We start from the raw sequence: 17113 nt of genomic DNA, 5'->3' as shown, positions 1-17113 counted from the left end.
ATCCATGATGTAAGGAATAATATCTTTTTAATACACAATCATATATCAAGTGCTGAGCCCACTTAATGGTTCATTGTAGATAATATTTGTGGAGTGAATAAGTGGAAGATCAATTCCCTGAAAAATCTACAGTCTACCCTCTAGATTCTTAAAATACACCAAGTTAAGCAATACTAGAAGACTACTAGGTACCTAGATAATATATCAGATCCTCTGAGAATGCTAATATGCAATTATGGAGTGGGAGGATTCCATTGGTCTGGGAAAGGACTCTCTTAGGAGTTGTTGAAGATATTCCATTGCATTCTACTGTGCTTTCTCATTTTAGAATTCTTGGGAGAGATGGCTCTCTAGAATAATTTTTCTTTGCCTGAGAAACTATTGCACCCTAATTTTGGTTCTATAAATCATGGCACCACTATTCTTTTCCCCTTCTCCCATTATCTGCCTAAAGGCTTGGAGTCAAATATCTGATCTACCGTAGGCAAAAGCACGGCAGTTCCTGGCACATAACTTATGCAATAGCCTAAATCTTGACTTCTCTTTACAACTCTACCTTTGTTTACAAGTTGTCTAGTTTCTCTCAACTACATTCTTTTATAAATTGTGCCACATATTCATTATTCAACAAATCTTGAATAAGACCACCTATCTGCCTTACTGCCTCAACTCTATTGAGTTTATTATTTTATTCTTATTTTTTGTTCATTTATTCATTCATTCAACACATAACTGTGGCTCACATATCCTGTCCAGAACTGTTCTCAGTTCTAGGAATAACACGGAAGTGAATGAAACCAAACCAAAACAAACAAAAACAAACCCTGAATAGTGAAATCCAGGGTTATATTCTAGTTGGGGAGGAAGATGACAAATAAGGTAAATAACGAAAATATTGAGTATGCTAGGTAGTGATCATTGTGAAGAAGAAAAGTTATCCTAAAAGTAGGGGCTAGGAAGCTGCAGGGGTTGCAAGGGTTAGGAAGAAGAATATTATGACAAGAAAGACTCATTAAGAAAGTGGAATTTGATTAAAGATTTGAAGCAGGTGAGACAGTGATCCATGAGGCTATCGATAAATAAAAATTCAGGGAACTAATGGGGGCCAGAGCATGCAAAACCTTGAAGATTATTTTTTAAATGTTTGTTTCTATTCTGAAGGGAATGGAAAAGCACTGAAAATTTTTGAGCTGAAAATTGATGTGTTCTAACTCATGTTTTAACAGGATCATTCTGGTTTCAGTTGCAAGCAAAGTGACCTGTTACAAGTAATTGCATAATCCAGGCAGGTGGTCATGGTGGCTTGGACCAGGAAGGCAGAAGTGAAAGTGAAGTCACTAGATTCTGAGCATGTTATCAAGGTACAGCCTATATTACATTGAATGTTTGATGTCAGACAAAGAGAGGAATCCAGAGTGATGCCAATATTTTTGGTGTGAAAGCTGGAAAAAAGAAGTTGCCATTGACTGAGGTGGGAAATACTGTGAAAGAAGTAGATTGTGAGGGGTTGACAATAGCAGTTCAATTTTGTTCATACTCAGCTTGAACATTTATTATGTATCCAAGTGAAGATGTCAAGTAGGCAATTGAATATACTTCAGAGGAGAGGTCTGGGTTGGATTTATGAGAATGGAAGAAGTGGATTTGGAAACAATGAGTACAGATAACATTTTTGAGGAGTTTTGCTGAAAAAGGAAGTGATAATAGCTGGAGGGAAAAGACATGTTTTTAAAATTACAGCAATAAAAGCAAGTTTTATCCTTTAGAAGGGAGAAAATTGGTTTCCAGCAAGAAAGCATGGAATCTAGGGAAGAAGTGTAAGTTATGGCTATTGCTCAGAGCAGAGATGGATCAGAGAGTAACCCAGGAGAAAAGGCAGAGCACTTGGGGCTGGTGCAAGTGGGAGGATTAGGCAGTGTGGGGAATTTGTTCAAGTTCTCTTCCATCTGCCTTTCTTTTCTCAACAAAATGGGAAGCAAGGTCATGAGTTACGCATGAGAATGAGCAAAGCAATTTGGGATTTTGAGAAGACCGGAGAAGGTATGAAATGATTGAAATAGAGGGAGAATGAATGGACCAGAGAAACACAGTACACTTGCTGAGTAGCATTGTGTTCACTTGATCTTAGTGACCACACATGCAAGGTGTGTATTTCCTCCAGTAGTCTTCCACTGTACAGATTCAGATGCAGAAGAGAGGGTGGGATTCAACCGAGTTTAGGAATTCACCAAGGGAGATGAGGGACAATGGCAAGATGGTAAAAGAAATGGACTGAAGAAGGTACCAATCAAAGGACTACTGGCATTTCAAAGGTGCCATATTTCCTGCATCTCTGACAATCCTCTTAAATAAATGTTTGGGGTTTTTTTTCCTGAAGTGGGACTAGCACAGAAAATTAATTAAACTAACATTCATGGTACCAGACTCCTATGTGCAGGTAGGAGTCCCTCAGGTGTTCCTTTATCAACCCTTGGATACTGCTCAAATGGAATGTGTCACATTCTGTTTGCTGTTTATTCCACTAGATTTTGAAATGCTTGAGGGTACCCATTGTCAATTTTTCTTTATAATACTATAGCTAGAACAATGCTAGGACATGGATTATTTTTAGTTACTATATTACGTATATTTATGGGTGGATGAATAAAAATCTATGTTTGCATATAATACAGTGGTAACCATGATAGCTCTGCTAGGTACAACCTGGCTTTACCACTTATTAATTATGAGTGTTTGACAAGTTAACATCACCATGCCCCAGTGAATACATTACAAAATTGGCAAAAACATTACTATTAATAATAGTTGCTGCAAGGATAAAATGAGCTTAATATATGCAAAACCTTTAGGAAAGCTGCCAACCCATAAGTGCTCAATAAATATTAACTTCAGGGGTGTCTGGGTGGCTCATTTGGTTAAGCGTATGACTCTTGATTTCGGCTCAGGTTGTGATATCATGGTTCGTGGGATGGAGTCATGCATCAGGCTCTAGGTTGACAGTACAAAGCCTGCTTGGAATTTTCTCTCTCCCTCTCCCCCTGCTTGTGTGCTTGTTCTCTCTCTCTCTCTCTCTCTCTCAAAATAAATAAGCATTAAAAAAATAAAAAATAATAAACGTTAACTCTTTGGATAGTTGGTATATTCTTCCCCCTTCCCTCTTTTTAAAAGTTTATTTACGTTGAGAGAGAGAGAGAGCACACGAATGTGCAAATGGGGGAGAGGCAGAGAGAGAGAGAGAGGGAGAGAGAAAATCCCAAGCAGTCTCCATTTGGATGTGGGGCTCGATCTTATGAATCGTGAGATCATGACCTGAGCTGAAATCAAGAATCGGACATTTAAATGACATAACCACGCAGGCAGGTGCCCCATCCCTCTTTCTTAATCTGTGGAGATTTTATTCCTCCTCTTAGCCACATAGAACCTAGTTGATATCAATAGAGTTATATATACCCATTATGAATGATTTTAGAGTGGTGTGTGTGTGTGTGTTTATCCAATCAAATTATGGAGACTCCTTTAAAGCATGAATTGTGCTTTATTCAGTGTTGGATTTCCTGGGTCTAGGATAGTTTTGTCATGTAGAATGGACTCAACGTAGTTGTTGAATTGAATTGAACAAGATGAGGTAAAGTGGTATCTTTGGTGGAGAATTTGGCTACTAAAAGGGAGTAACAAAGGCCCTGAGTGTCACAGGTGGGGGAAACCATGGAAAAATAATAACTACAGAAAGAGAAATAGAAAAGCAGGAAATTACAACTTTTCCTACCCCACAATTTGGCTTGGCATGGACTGGAGCTCTTCCTTTCATCCCCTTGGTAACCGCCCTGCTTTTCAAAACCTGGCCATTTATAACAGAATTTTTTGCTAGTTGTCAAGTTGGATCAAAATAAATACTCACCTAGATGGAAGGGGTGACATTACAATGATTTACCAATAACATGTTAAAATTCCTTTCCAGCCAGAGGGTGTTTGAGGGTAAATAACATTGACAGAGTAAGAAACATCTTAACTCCACATCTTTTTCTCTCTCCCTATTGCCTTCTGTCTTTCCCACAAAATACCATCATTCCAAGTAAAATGTCACCCACTCCCATTTTTGTTCTGTCAAAGGTGGTTTGTTACAAGTACACTGAAGAAGGCTCTTTTGGTTCCAAATCTGAGGAAGTCCCTTTGAACAAAGATGCTTTAAAAAAAACCGTTAAATGTAATAGCCATGTTAACAAAGGCAAGAATTTTAGAAAAAAGAATTATGACACTTCAGAGACAGTTATTCAAAATGAGGGGGAAGATGTAGATGCCTAGAAAAGTTTCCACTAACCATGCAAGTGAATAATGCAGGGGGAAACATTGGTATACTAGGATTAATGTTGGCTTATCACTGAAATGATAGCTGCCACCAGAAATTTTCCTTCCCAAGTTACTTTCATGATGCCAGGCCTTTGTCCAAATCTCCCCTGAAGATTTACAGTGACAAAGACTGCTGTCATTTTATGCTATTCTCAGGAGAAAATACTAAAAGTGCATACTCAGATGTCCTCACTTTATCCACATGGTAAGATTTCTCAGACATTCACACGGAAAGAGAGGAAAGTCAGCCTTTGTTGTGAATATTATAAGACCTCTGAGATTTATCGAGTGGTGTGCAGTTAAAACTGTTCTCTGGAAACAAACCAACCCTGATTTGTAGTATTGCCAATTTCCTTGTGTAAATACTCCCACTACAGCCAAGCTACCAACGAGATGTCACTAAATGTAAAGTTGGACACCAGCATCAGCTGACTCCAGCACACCACTGATTCTTATCTATAAACTACTTGCCTCTCTCTCCAGAATTAGAACTGAAATGGATATTACATGTTATCTAATCTAAGCCCTCACCCAACCAGGGTTTTCTTTGAGACAGAACAGGTCCTTCAAAAAAGTTGACTTTGCAAGTACGAGAAAGGGCATGGAGTGCCCCATCAGAAGAGAGATCACTTCATGTGGCTGTCATTACTTCACTGCACATTCAGCTGCACACACACCAGCTGTAGGAGTGAAACAAGTTTCTGAGGAGTAGATGCATTCTCTCTGGGTTTGCTGCTACCTCCTTTATGCTCGTTGACCACACTGCCAAATGCAGAGCTGTCGCTCCGCTGGTCTATCACCGTGAGAAAGAGGGAGTGTCTAAAAAAGAAAATAATTTCCTTACACTTCCTGATAATTCTGCCTAGAACGGAGATCATATAAAATTGACCGGTAGAGTAGGGTCAAGGGGAATTCAACAAATGAGGTCCTTACACACCATATTTCTTAGTAGGATTTTATTTCTTAGTAGGATTTTCCTGCCACAAGCAAGCATCAAGCTGCTTTTAAAATCATGTTTCCAATGCTTGCCACTTCATGGTTTCCTGGGCAAAGATTAACTAATATTATCTCAATTGTGACAAGCTTTCTATTTGTGGCTGCAAACAGATGGACCCAGTTCTGTGTGTGCTTCCATTGCATCCATTCTGCTCCGAAATGCTTTTAATTGTGGGAAAAAAATTCTGAGCAGGGCTCGTCCAAGGGTCTGTATCTCCAACCTGCCTCATTTATACCCAATAAGTAAATTCTATCATGTATTATCTGCCATGTCTCTGGGAATTTAAGAAATCGTGTTTCTTTCCATTCTTCTATTTTCCTGACTCTGGATAAATACATAAAAATCTGTTTCAGTTAACGTTCTATGCCCTAATAAAAAACATATGGCAAGCCCTAAGGTCAGGTTGTTAAATTTGTTCAGAAAATGAAGCCAATTTTTAGAATTCCAGAACATGCATGAAAGTATAGTACATCTTCCATTCATAAGATAATTTTTAATGCTTATCATTTCTTTGAAAGTGATTCTATTTCTAATGAGAAATGTTCACAGAAGACAGTGAGGTGAGCATCTTTTCTCTGTCTTGAGACAGCTATAGCATGAGTGCACAAAAATAAGTGGTTTTTTTGTTGTTGTTGTTTTTCAATTCTCTCAGCTCCTATTAGAACCCCTTGCTAGCTTTCTGTGTGGCACTTTATCAGTTTTAATAAACATTTCATTTAGTTGTGAGTTTGCACATTTCACTTTCCCCTTCTTAAATGCCTACTCCATGAGGGCACAGACAGTATCAGTCTCCAGACTGTCGTATCCTCAGTGCCCAGCACCAGGCCTGGCATATTATGGATGCCCAATCAATATATCAATATTAGTACAATCCATCTGTGGGGACAGGGTGCCTGCTCAGTTCCTCCGTTTCTTTACTACTTTTTCTGCATCACAGTAATACCTCTATAGATGGCTAAGTGCAATGTGAGACAGATGGTGAAGAATCCAGACTTAGAACTATATCCTCCAACACCAGCAAATGGATGGACCCTGCTGCACATCCTACTGGGGAATCCTACTGCCCACAGAAGCAGCCAACATCAGGGAGGTTCAAGGCAGGGAGGCAAAGGACAGAAACATCTGGACAAGAATATATAGCTAAGAGCTCCAGGAAGGCATGGAGCATCAGGAGGTTCTGGAAACTGAGAAGTTCCCAAGATTCTGACGCAGACACAGGAGCAAGGTAGGGATCTAGTTATTGAAATGGTGGAAGATGGTGGGGCTCAGGAGTAGAAAAGAAACCCAGATACTATAATTGGTGAGCAAAGTCAGGGCCAGATTGGGCACGATAAGATGCTGATTTCAAGAGCATGTAACTGCAACTCTTTATATTCCTATTTCTTCAAGGATGAACCTGTGCCTAGAGTGAGGCTTGACTTGTGTGTGGAAGTCAAGTGGTCCCATTAGTAAAGTGTGAAGCACAGTAGCTTATTACAACACAAGACGCCTATTAAACATCCCAAATGGCCAGCTCTATTAAAGGATCAGAATATGTGTGGGTAGGTGTGTGCATGCCTACACACACATACACACACATTTTCCTCCAGAACACTACAGTGACTTCCTCACATCAGTTTGACCCTAGTGTTCTGGAAGAAATTCTCTTGTGATCAGCCCCACTTTACAGAAAGGACAGTGAAGCCACGTGAAAGCTCAGACAATACTATGTGGATACAAGAACTTAGGTCCCCTTATTATCTGGCTCAGTGGTCTCTTCAAAAGATGCTATTTCCCTTTAATAATATGGACAATGAATCAATTTTATTTTTTTAACATTTATTTATTTCTGAAGAGACAGAGTGTGAGCAGAGAGAGAGACACACGCAGAATCCAAAGCAGGATCCAGGCTCTGAGCTGTCAGCACAGAGCCTGACGTGGGGCTCGAACTCATGGACCGCAAGATCGTGACCTGAGCTGAAGCTGGATGCTTAACTAAGCCACCCAGGCGCCCCTGAATCAATGTTTTTGAGATAATATTGTATTCAGTGCTACCCCCCAAAAGGCTACCAGAAACATATTGTTCCTGTGTAACCAAATTTGTCAGTGCAGTCCCTAACACAGTGCCTCTCATGACCAGTTACTGACTGCCCCAAACTGAGCTCTGAAACTTGTAGAGGTGTTTATGTCTCCAGGAACTCATAAAGTAGAACTGTACAAATATTCCTGCTGACTATGCAGCAGGGACTCTGGAAAATAATTACGTGTAATAGCCCCGTCCAGACACACTATATTCTCCAGTTAAAAAGTAAACTCTCTGACAAATATAACGCATAAGTGCCAAGAAACAGGGGCACACATGTACATACACACTCAAGGTGGCAGAACACTGCTACTTTCTAGGGGTTTGATTTCACAGTTCCTTGATTCACCAGAAATCTTTGACAAATACCTTTTTCCTTGTTTCAATATCAACTTGTGCATATGGGGGTGGGGATGGCTATTTCCCCTCCCTTCTCACTGAATTTTTTGTTTGAGGAATAGACCCTTGCCTTAGCCGATGAAGAGGCTTCGGCATTAGTCATAACCACTGCTCCATCAGGATTTTCAGCTTTAAGCAGTGATATACCCTTTATATTAAGAGCTTTATACTTTACAAAGAAATTTCTTGGACACAATTTCACTTACCCTTCACAGTAATCCTGTGAGAAAGGTATCATCCCCATTTCAAACATGAGGTTTGTCATGTACTGGCCACTCTTCAAAGCACTGGGTTTACAAAGAGGAATAAGACTGAAAAGCCCAAAAGAAGTTTGCATTCTAATGGAGGGGGAAAAAAAGATGACAAATGCAAATAAGTAAGTGGGATGCACTCGGGTAGTATAAGGGCCGCAAAGAGAATAACTGGGGGCAGAGTGTGTGGGGAGGTTCTTGGAGGTGGTGATGACTGACGTGAGATTTACATGGGGAGAAAGAGACAACCATACAAAGATCAGGTAAGGTGCATTCCAAGAAGAAACAGCAAATCCAAAGTCCTGAGACAGGAATGATCTTGACAAGTCTGAGAAATAGACTAGAGGCCAGTGTGGCTGGGATATAGTGAATGGGGAGTGGAGAAGGAAGTAAGAGGAGAAATTAAATCAAAGAGGTAGGCAGGGGCCAAACCAAGTGGGGCCTTGCAGCCCTGGCGAGGAATCGGATTTAGTCTAGCTGCAATGAGAAGCCTTTAGAAGATTTTAACCATATGGGTGACATGAAAATAATAAATTACCGCATTTAAAAGCTCCTGCAACAGGGCTAGGTTGCCCACATTCACATGCTGCTTCTGTCAGTTATTAGCAATAAATCCTTGGACAAGTTTCTTATCTTCCCTCTGCCTCAACTTCCTCATCTGTAAAATGGAGACCATTGTAATACCCATCTCAAAGTGTTTAAAGGAACAAATACATGTAAACAGCTCAGAACAGGACCTAGTAAATAGTAAGTTCTCAATAAATGTTAGCCACCATTACCATACTTAGAGAAATCATGCTGATGGCTCTTTGGAGGATGGACTATAATGAGCAAGTGTGGACAGAGAAGCCAGTCAGGAGACTGTTGTGACAGTCTAGGTAACACGTAACAGAAGATTAGATATGGTTGTAACAGTAGAGAAGTAGTTGAATTCTGGATCTACTTTGAACGTTTGCTAACAGGACTCACCAACAGAGTAAAAGTGGTGTGAGGGAGAACCCATGTGATTGTTGTTTTTTCTGAGAACAATGTGAATTGTGGTGCCCTAAAGCCTGTGAACAAAGCAAGATCAGGAAACCAGGGGTTCTGCTGGTTGGAAATGTTTATTAGATAACCAAATATAAATAAACACACAAGTCTAAACCCAGGAGAGAGGTATATATGCGGGATTTCTAAGCTGTGGGATTAGTTGGAAACTAAAAAGAGAATGTCAAAAGCGCAAAGAAGAGAATCAAAGACTGAGTGCTGAGAATCTCCAGGATTTAGAGGCACGATCTAGAGGGAGGAATTAAAAAGGAACACTGAGAAGGCGGGGCAAGCAAGATAGCAAGAAGTCCAGAAGCATGTCACGGAAGCCCAAAGAATAAATCATTGCAAACGCTAGAGAACATCTAACTATGTCAAATACATCTGAGAAATTAGGGAAATATAGGCAGAGATGTGAACTTGACATTGACTAAGTATACATCATTGGTGACCTCAACTCTGCAAAAAACGTCAGGCTCAGTGAAGTTGGAAAAGTGGTGGAATTGATTTAACAGAGTAAGGGAAGTAGAGGAATAAGAGAGTGGACTAAGACAGATTTTAGGAAGTGGTGATTATTGGTGTTGGTCTAGGATGTGATAGCTAAAGGATACTGTTGTTAAAGCTGAGAAGAGCCAGATGAAAGATGGGCAACTAAGACTTAGGCAGAAGAAATTGCTTCTCTAAGGAAGTAAGCTCACCAATGCAGCAGTGGCAGCTTTCACTAGGAATCCTGTGTTCTTTATAGGCCAGTGCCACAACCCAAATTATCAGCCAGAATGGAGGGGGCATGTTACCACATGACATGCTGAGGGTATAACCTTTTTTTGATCATGTTCCAACTATGGAATACAACTTGGATGCTAGTTAAAACGCATCCTTTTATCATGAGAAAATGGAAAGAAGCATTTCAAAGGAAGAAAAAGCTAAATATCCAAAAGCTGAATTGCCTCATTGCCTATAATCAGGAAAATAGAATTGAAACGCAAGGGAAAATCACTCAGCATTGTGGGATACTAGAAGGGACCTTCAAAGAGCAGCTGATTCACCCACAAAAACTAGAAAGTCATCTTCCACTTGTTCAAAGGGGAAAACACATATGCTGTGCTTAAAGAATTATAGGACAGAAAACATCTTATAAAAGGAACAAAGACAGTGTGTTCAAACTCCTTTTTGATTTGAAATGGGAAGTAAAAGTTTCCAGAAAGTTTAATTTGGGTACTAGTGATACCCTTTTGCTAAGCAGTTGCAGCATAATGTTAATCAAAGTAAGCTTATGTTTCACTTTTGGAAAAGGAATTGTTTTGTCTTTAATTCCTAAAACACATTTACTGTAATACCCTTGTAATTGGTTTTAAGTCATCTATATTTCCAGCTCTTTCTTTAAATATGTAGTGGTGAAATAAGTATTCTCAACATTTTCTTGTTAGAATATTTTTGAAAAGTAAATTATGTAAATGGAATTTTATAATCTGAAGAATTAAAAAGCACCAAAGACAGGACTGTGAAGCCTATGCCATAATTGGTTTTGCAGCTCTCGTAATTGCTTACAAGTGATTCCCAAGAACACCCCCAAAGATATCTGAGTTTTATTTTAGTTCAAGAACATTTTCCTTAAAAGTTGTCCCTCTTGGAATGAAGACATTAAAAATTGTAAGTATGTAGGAGTGTTGAGGGAGAGGAAGGGTCACAGCCTTTCATGATGGATGACCAAATGCAGACTTGGAGTGAAACCCACAAACCAGGGCTGACCTAATTGAAGCTGGTTTTTCATCTGTTTCTAGCCGCCTTCTAGAATACTTTCCTTTTCCACCTTCATGAAAACTGATGGCAGAATAGAACCACTTTGCTTGCCAGATTGCAAGCTCTTTGAGGACAAGATCTGTTTTATTATATCACCCATGGAAATGCACAGTGTCTGGAGAAAACCAAATATTCTATAAATGTTTTTATAATAAAAGTCTGAATAAATTCTTAAAGTTGTGGCATATAATATGCATGTCTAACTGCTTCTTGTTAAGAGTTTCTAGTATCTATAAACTAGAAAATAAAATTTAAAATGTTAGATGGTCTGTATAGGCTTACCTAAAGACTTACAGAGAGGCACCTGAGTGGCTCAGTCAGTTAAGCATCTGACCTTTGTCTCAGGTCACCATCTCACAGTTTGTGCGTTCAAGCCCCATGATGGACTCTGTTACTGACAACTCAGAGCCTGGAACCTGCTTTGGATTCTGTGTCTCCCTCTCTCTCTGTCCCTCCCCCACTTGTGCGCTCGCTCTCTCTCTCTCTCTCTCTCTCTCTCTCAAAAATAAATAAATGTTAAAAAAAGAATTTAAAAAAATGAAAAGACTTGTAGAAACACTTTAACTTGTTAGGGTGTTGAAGTTTTAAAATTAAAGAAAAATGTAATCTTATTTTATAAATGAATCAACATTGAGCTTGTTGCTCCAAAAGGATATTGTTAGTGGAGACTGTTAGCTGTCTACCAAAATCTGCTCTCCCCAATATGCTTATATTTTCCAATCTCCATGGAAGTTGAGTATGGCCATGGAAGTTGAGTTGGCCCCTAAGTTCTCTCTGTTGGAATGAGAGAGGAATAATGTGTCACTTTTAGACCTAGCCCACAAAAAAATCTCACAGAAGTATGCCTTCCAGTTCTTTCCTGCACTCCACTCCAGCTGTCAGGGAGAGTGACATCCTGAGCAGCACAAGCTGATGATGGCACCGGCACATTCACCTTGGGTCCCTGAATGCTCATGTGGAGCAGTGTCCTCTGCTAATTTAGAACATTCACTTGGGGGGCGCCTGGGTGGCTTGGTCGGTTAAGCGTCCGACTTCAGCTCAGGTCATGATCTCACAGTCCGGGAGTTCGAGCCCTGCGTCGGACTCTGTGCTGACAGCTCAGAGCCTGGAGCCTGTTTCAGATCCTGTGTCTCCCTCTCTCTCTGCCCCTCCCCCACTCACTTTCTGTCTCTCAAAAATAAATAGACATTTAAAAAAAAGTTTTTAAAAAAGAACAACCACTTGGAACTATAATGTAAGGGAAAAATAAATTTGTTTGAGCCACCGTATCCTGAGTCAATTTAGCCTATCCTAGGCTAACAATTTAGCCTATCCTACTTAATACAAGTAGCATTTATTGAGTGCCTACTTTCTACTAGGCAGTGTTAGGGAAGGAACTTTCTAAGACATGATTAAATAGAATATTTTCAATCTAGTATTCATTGAGCCCTAAAGGGTCAGGCATTGCTAAGCATTTCATGTTTAAGACCTCATTTATCCTCACAATAGCTCTATGAAATAGGTACCATTTTTCACATTTTATAGATGAAGAAACTGACGCTGGGACAAGTTTTAAAAAATTGTCCGAAGGTCACAGCTAATAAGCATTGGAACAGGAACCAAACATAAGTTACACAAAGTCCATGGGACTAACCAGCAGGCAATGCTGCCTTGGCCAGGTGCTTTACCTGTACAAGGGACACATCCAAATGCAATAGATACATCAAGAACAATGTCAAAAAATGTATCTTGTTCAGAAGACTGATTAGTGTGACTTCTAATAGGTATGTTTTACCATGACTGAAATGATTATGTTCTGTGTGTCTAGCTTCAACGGTACACTTTCATACTCACATGAATTCTCTGAAGACCCATCAAGACAGGCCCTGTGTCCTACAGTGTACACATCAGTGTACTGGATGAAGGAGTTGGGGCTACGGAAAGGTCAATGGTACCGATTCTGACCCAGAGCGTCAACAACACACAAGTGCCAACAGGAAACAAAATGGGTAGTTTGCTTTGAAAGATCTCCAGTGGTAAGTGATTTAGAGACTAAATAACCTGTAACATATGTCAGCATTTAGCTTTTTCAAAATTGACCTCTACCATGGAAGGTATTTTTGGAAGAGTAATTCCCTCAGTAAATATTGCATTTTTTGATACTCTTTAGAGAAGTATAGGAGTATAAATAAAGAAGATAGGAGTATAAATCACCAGACACAAGGACACTGAATAGGGCAGTAACAGCTGTCTGCATTGGAGCGTCCTTGTATAATACTCTTAGAATGTAGGTTGTTAAGGGGGCACCTGGGTGGCTCAGTCAGTTAAGCGTAAGACTATTTTGGCTCAGGTCATGATCTCGCAGTTTGTGGATTTGAGCCCCGCATCTGGCTCTACACTGTCAGTGCAGAGCCTCCTTCAGATCCTCTGTCCCTCTCACTCTGCCCCTCCCTGCTCCCCTGCTCCCTAACTCACACACTGGTGAACTCTCTCAAGATAAATAAACTTAAACAAATAAAAAGAATGTAGATTACTAAGAATAGTATTTGAATTTGCTGGACTCGGCAAAATCAAGGCCCTCATCAGTGGATACACCTATACATTGACACACCTATAATGAAATCCTTTCAATCACTCTCCAGTTACAACTTAGACTGAAATTTGCCTATTTTTAATCAAGGCAGCTGTTTGTGTTGCTACAAACGTTATTACCATCATTGAAGCACATAATATAAGTGGATTTCAAATAACAGAGTGCCTTTGAAATTTGAATTCTCATAGCTGGATTTATACTTGCTTGGCTTAATAAGATCCCGCCTTTTGTAGCGTCGGCTTTGGGCTCAGACTTGTCCTTTGAACACGGGCTTCTGCTGAGTCTCTTGCTCCCTAAAGAAAAAGGGCTACACAGCTAACTTTCCTAGGAGGAGTTTTTGGCCAGCCAAGTGTCATCTCTGAGTGGACCCTGTAAAATAGAATATTATCCTGCTACGGCCTTCTTCACCCTCACTTTTACATTTTTTATGGCCCTACATGATCCCCTACAAGCCATACAGAAACTCAGTCCCCAAAGAAACAGACAAGAAAGGCAGAGGATTTTACCTTTGTTTCTTGAGAGCCCCCCAGCCAAGGTTCTCCCTTCCTACTTCCTGAGGAATTCTTGAGAGCTTTTAGATTCCAGAACATTCATTGAACAACGGTTTTTAATGGGTAGTGTTTTTATGCCTTAACAGATATGTAGCTACTCTCCACTTCATCTCTTACATATCTGATTTTATTTCAATGTGAGAAGTTGATCTAGGTGAGCTCTGCCTTCTTGTACAAAGCCCAGTGTGTTTTTGGCTCATGTGTCAGTCCTCAGGGAAGCAAAGGCCAAGACAGAATTTAAATCGCAAGAAATATATGGAGGGTAATGCCCATGAAAGATAAAGAGGAAACAAAGACATGTTTCAGACCCACAATACAGGCCTGACACCTGTGAAGAGAGAAGGGAAAAGAAGGATGAGTAGGTGAGGAAAAGCCTCACCCTGTAGTGTGGCTCTAAAGAGCCTCAGACAGGGGCGCCTGGGTGGCTCAGTCAAGTGTCTGACTTCGGCCCAGGTCATGATCTCGCAGTTCGTGAATTCCAGCCCCGGGTAGGGCTCCGTGCTGATAGCTCAGAGCCTGGAGCCTGCTTTGGATTCTGTCTCTCTCTCTCTCTTTCTCTGCCTCCCCCCCCCCCCCCACTTGCACTCTGTCTCTCTCTCAAAAATAAATAAACATTAAAAAATAAATAAAGAGCCTCAGACAGCACAATGGGACACCAGAGTTGTCTGTGGGAGCGTCCTACACTGGGCAGAAACGGTCAGACCCTGCTACCCCACCAAGCCTGCTCATTTCATCTCAAGAAGAACATGCACCCAGCTCAAACACAGCCGATCACAAAGACCTAAGGCTGAAGACTTACCGGCTGCCTGTGCTCCTCAAGGCAGGTTCGCTTGTAAGAAAAGAAGTGGGCAGTGTGCCTCCAGGATGGCCTCATTGGGGGATCAAATTGGGGTATGAGTTTAAATGTTTTATTTGGGAGAGGATCCCAGGAAACTTCCATCAGGATGTGGGAAAGTAAAGTCAGGGAAGGGAGCAGACCAAGAAAGTGTGACTTACCGTGTTAGTTTTCTACTGCTGTCCTAACAAACTTAGTAGCTTCTTCAGCATGAGTTTAGTATCTCCCAGTTTCCACGGGTCAGGAGTCCTGGCACGGCAGGGCTGAGCTGCTTCCCTGCTGAGGGTCACTTAGGACTGAGACAGGTGCTGGCAGTTCCGAGCTTTTATCTAGAGGCTCTGAGGGGGGCCTCTCCTTCCAGGCTTACTTGAGTTGGTGGCAGAACCCAGTTTCATGTGGTTGCAGGTCCCATTTTGCTGGTTGGCAGCTGGTGGCCACCCTTAGCTCCCGAGGCCTTTATCTGGTCCTTAAGTCTCAGAGCCAGCAATGATGCATCAATTCCTTCACAAACTTCAAGTCTTGCTGACTTCTTCTGCTAGATCTCTTCTGCTTCCAGCTGGAGAAAATTCTCTCCTTATAGGGTACCTGTGATTCAATTGGACCCACCTAGATAATCTGGGATCATCTCCATATGATCTAGAACCTTAATCACATCTGCAAAGTCTCTTCCTACGGCAATTTCACAGGTGCCAGGGATCAGGATGTGGCCATCTTGGGGAACATCCTTCTACCTGCTACAATTATTAAACAGATTACCACTGTAGGCACCTGAGACTCAACTATGCTAGAGAATTCTGGGAAAAACTATAGAGGATAGCCCAGACTTGTCCCACCTGAACAGTCAAGAAGCTGGGGTATTTATCCTTCAACTCTCATCACCTAAGGGCTATTCTGGCCCAGCTAGCCTGCCCCATGGAGAGTGCCCTAAGCTGTGGAGTCCTGAGTGCATCCTTTCAGCATATGCTAAGATGGTAAATGCTGAGAGGAGATGGGCGGGATACTGACAGCTTCTGTGAAAATGTGCTTATGTAAGTGAACTCAAAGTGGACCTAATCATCTTTATTTTTTTTTTTCCAAGGATACCTTGATCTGTTGATCCCAAACTTCCCATTTTAGAAGAAGCATGTGGAAAACAGATGACAAAACCTTACTTAAGCCTCAGTTCTAAGTCTCAGACTCCAAGTCAGTCTTTTGCCAGAGCTCCATCATGGATTATGAGGTTCATGCTCAACTACTAGTAAAATGGAACTTTGCTTCAGTTGCTACTAGAATCCTTATTTGTAAGATTTCCACTGAAACCCCACAAGGAGGTGGGATTAACAAGGTAGGATCCAGATATCATAATGTCATGAAAATCCACCTCTATTCCTCATACCCATCTGCAACTATAAAGGGTGACATACATTTACAAAAGCTGGAAGAGCTTTCTCTGGAAGCAAACATGTAAAGCAGTGGCACTAAAGCACAGGTTAAGTAGTTACCACCCCATTATCTACAAACACTGGCTCAGTGAATAGAAATGTCCCCATTTGTGACAAAATCAACATCATATTTGTCTGGTTGAAATTTCTGAGCCCAGTCCATATCACAACACCATCCTCAACACATGGTCTAAGGCTGCTAAAATTACCCCTGTTTCTGAGCACAGGCCAACGGCATCAGACTGAAAGGCATGGTCTTGGGGTCAAACCTGGGTTCGCCTCAGATTCCCTACCTACCTAATGTAGGACCTTGCACACTTCATCTTGCTAAATATAAAGATGGTCGGTCCGGAGGCCTGAAGGAAATAACGTATATAAAGCAAATAGCCACAATACCTGATGTGTATTTAGAAATCAATAATGAGTCACATTTTCTTCAAGTAATGTTAGTGCACATACAAGGTGCTATTGTTTTTTTGTTTGGAATGTTCCTTTGAGTTGGACCCAGTTCAAGTAAGTGTGTGATGTCATCTCTCAGCACCCTAACTCTACGCCCTGCACCTGCTTACGTGCTGGAAGATGCTCCAGGTGTGCATACCCTGGTTCCATGCCAAGTCAGAGCAGCTGGTCTCTACTTCACAGGGAAAGGAATATGCCCTGGGCCCTGTGTGTACATGGTGGAATTCTCATTTATCCAACAGAAAGATTATCTTTTTGAGTGTTAATAAGTACCAATATCTCATCATCAGGTTTAGGAAAGGAAAACGCATGTTAATACTCACTGCTCCTCAGGGAAAACAAAATGCTGCTACAGCACCTTTCCTACTCATCAGAAAATAAGTTTGGGATTAC

Source organism: Panthera pardus, unplaced genomic scaffold (genome assembly GCF_024362965.1).
Source record: "Panthera pardus isolate Hobbes unplaced genomic scaffold, ASM2436296v1 HiC_scaffold_7, whole genome shotgun sequence".
NCBI classification, from domain to species: Eukaryota; Metazoa; Chordata; class Mammalia; order Carnivora; family Felidae; genus Panthera; species Panthera pardus.
This window is presented reverse-complemented; position numbering follows the sequence as displayed.